The sequence below is a fragment of the Microtus pennsylvanicus genome, chromosome 3 (genome assembly GCF_037038515.1).
Source record: "Microtus pennsylvanicus isolate mMicPen1 chromosome 3, mMicPen1.hap1, whole genome shotgun sequence".
Classification (NCBI taxonomy): Eukaryota; Metazoa; Chordata; class Mammalia; order Rodentia; family Cricetidae; genus Microtus; species Microtus pennsylvanicus.
Window position 1 is genome coordinate 127,137,152 of NC_134581.1, and position 3,467 is coordinate 127,140,618.

General features: G+C 39.5%; 1 pseudogene; it reads right to left on the reverse strand.

Moving 5' to 3' along the window:
- Positions 1-887: 887 nt before the first annotated feature.
- LOC142846885 (COP9 signalosome complex subunit 2-like) lies at positions 888-3,140 on the reverse strand (annotated as a pseudogene).
- Between the last annotated feature and the right edge of the window lie 327 nt (positions 3,141-3,467).

A 3,467-nucleotide genomic window follows, 5' to 3' on the forward strand; every position in this document is an offset into this window, starting at 1 on the left:
TCTAAAAAACTAAAAAAATAAAAGAGTAACATCAAACGTAATAAAAACTCACCAAGATGCAGACAGCTTCTGAGCCTCATTATTTTCTCTGCTGCAGGAACCCGAGAAACAGTGTGTGGCTCTCATGGGTCTGTCTAGGCTTTACTAGCTACAGGAACAGAAAGACATCCACACACTTTAGGAGAATTGATAGTTTGCAAATTGTAGCAAATATTTTTACTTATACATGAGAAAAAGAAGTGTCCAAAAGAGTATGAATATCAAACTACTGCAGACCATCTGTGAGAGAATTTCTGCAGGTAAATATGTCGAAATTAAGTAACAAACAGGCGGGTGATACAAGCCTTTAACTTTAGCAGCTGGGAAGCCAAGCCAGTCAAATCTCTAGAGATTTGAGGCTCACCTGATCTCTCTAGCCAGTTCCAGGCCAGCCAAAGCTACAAAGTGAGATTCTGTCTGAAAAAAAAATCAAACAACAAAAACAAACAAACAAACCTTAATTAACAGTGGCATGTCAGTGTGTTCAAATCTCTACACAGATCACCTGTCTGGTTATGTTCTGGTGACAAAATATCATGATGCCACATGTCTGGAGCATGTCATTGCATTATAAATTCCACAGAGCTCTGCTCTTCCAGAGATTAAAACTGTTTTTTTTTTTGTTTTGTTTTGGAATAATTCAGCAGCAAAATGTAAAGCAGTTGATCAAAATAACATGTCTATCACATTTTCAGCACTCAGCAACAGACAGGAGTTCTGCCCCTCCAGTTCTTTCTGAATTTTTCCTTGGCACTGTTGCTTTAAGTGTGTCTCCATAGCTTGTTCCCTATTAAGCCAGTTTACTGACCATAGTGTCGTTCAGAGAATTTATCTTGGGCAGTAGAACATCATGCACCACTCCTCTCCTGATGCTCCAGTTCAATGAGTTGGTTGATCGGATTATGTGGTCATGAACGCTGTTCTCCACTATGCACTGCAGGAGCAAGCTCTCCACATCAGCTACATCAGTGTCTAACTCCTTACACATATAAGGACTATGTATTCTGGCGCAAGGTTTAATCAATTTTATGAGCACTTGCGTTCTTATTTAATAAAAGCTGCACAGCATATACTTATATGAATGGGTCATCCATGATGCTGCTGTGGCCTATTTTTAGAATCTTTTCAAATTCAGTGATGTCATTACTCTAAGAGACATGCACGAATCCATCACAGCTAGAACTTCGGATCATTTTTATACAGCTTGTCCTCCTATGAGTCAAATGCATTCCTTCCTGATTTCATTAGCATATTTGCTAAGATCAAAGGTTTAAACCACTACTGTGTCTCGGGCTTTCTGATTCATCATAATTATTGTAAGCTTAAAAAAATGTGGACATCTTTTGAAATGACCTTCTCTCAAGTATACTTTATGCCACATTCTCAGATGATTCCATAATCAGCAGATGAGGGATAGTGGACTCAATGTGAAGGGTTTTGTTATTTTCTGTGTTGCATATATTTGAATTCCTAATAACTGGATACCTTTTTTAGGTCATCTTTGCCATCATGATTCTGACAAGATTTATATAACTGTCATAAATTTTGTTGAAGCTTTCCATATTTTTCCCATTCTAAATATAATTTTGCAAACTTTATGTATTACAGTCTTCAGAGCTTCCCGTGTTGTTTTATAAAATCGATGCAGTGCATCTATCTTGCTGGAATATTACAGATATACTCAGGAATAGAGTTCAGAGATTTTTTTTTTCAGACCAGCCTTCTATTTGCCCTCGGAACACAGGCCAACAGCTATTATCTTTTTATCCCTGCCAAGTTTATCAACTTGAGTTTATCTTGATCTTCTGCTTCTCCTTCACCTTCTAGTTCCAAAACTTAGATAATGACTTGATGCTGCTTTGGGGTCTTCTATTAATGTGCTGGTATTACGGTACTCATTTTCCGGATCCACATTTGCCTCAGAGTTCTGGTCTTTGGAGTACTCCAGGTCACCATCTCCCTATCTGAAACAGTCCTTGTGTCAGCCATCTTAACTAGAGTTGGGAGGGGAGGAGGAATTGGAAACCCACTGTGCACACTGCCATCAGCATTTTAGTGTTATGAGTTCCCATTAACACATCCTCCTGTTGCTCTGCTGACAGAATTATGGACTTTCTCTAAATTCTTCCCACAAGCCCCCTCCATGGACTTGAAAACCACATGGCCAGGTGTAGTCAAAGCAATGAGCTTCTATAGTGCACTTATATAGGTACACTTCTAGAACAAATGTTCTCTAGTAGATCCTTTCACATTGCTGTGACCAAATAGCTTAACAACACAAGGAAGCAAACAGTCATTTAGCATACAATTTCAGCATCATGGTAGAGAGGGCTGGCAGAAGACAACAGTTTACATCATGGCATCCAGAAAACAGAGAGAACACCAGAGTGACAACCCTGGGGCAAGATACGGTTCCCAAGAGCATACTTCAAAGCAATCCCAGATAGTGACATTGCCACCAATCAGGAACCAACCCTTTAGGAGCAAAGCATTTGAGAGGGGGGCATTTCTATTCAAATTATAATTGGTAGGACAACCCCTAAGACTGTAAGTACAAGGATGTTTCTGTTGTGATCTGTTTCCTTCCCAATGACACTTCTCTGTTATTTTTGATGATACTAATGCATGTAAAGTAATTTACTTACACGTCTGGCTTTTTGACCAGCTGTGCATACCTTGAGATCTAAATACAATGCCTCACTGAAAGAACCCAAGAATCAGGTAGAACTGCATTTATCAGAATGCCTAAAATACTTGAGAGGTTGAGGCAGGAGTAGGGCATTCTGGGGCATACAGCGCACCATGTATCAAGGGAAATGTGCTTGGTTTGAGTCGTATGTATTTACGAAGCCACGATTGTAGCAAGAATTGTCAGGAGTTTTACAGAGGAAGCCTCATAAAGGAAGTTGGAGGGCTCAGAATGTATGATCTGGAGAAAAACCAGAGACTTTTAAAAATAAAATAATAGTCACTGCTACACATTTACTCACCACACATGTTTCAGAGCTTACCCGTCTCGTTAGTAACCATGCTGTAGCGATTTCATCTCTAGTTACCACGATATGCTTTCTATACGTTGTCTTCCTCCTTGTTTTCAACATTGTGTGCATGGGGGTGGGGAGAGAAGGGAAGGTGGAAGGGAAAGAGGAGGGGAGAAGAGGAGGGGGGAGGAGAACATGAAGGAACTGGATAATCCAGATGAGTGCTTATTTTAATAGTATTAGAGTTGAAGTACCTTTTTTTCAAAGGCAGAAGCTATAAGGTACAGAACAATAAAACTGAAATATTTTAAATTTTGCATACCTAATAATTCTTTTTGCAGGTTAAAGAAACCTCAAGGTACTCATACAGGCTTGAATCCAGTCACAGTGCTGTTGGTACTCAGGCCATTATAATACTTTCTAGTTCCAACTTTTCCCCAACCAGCA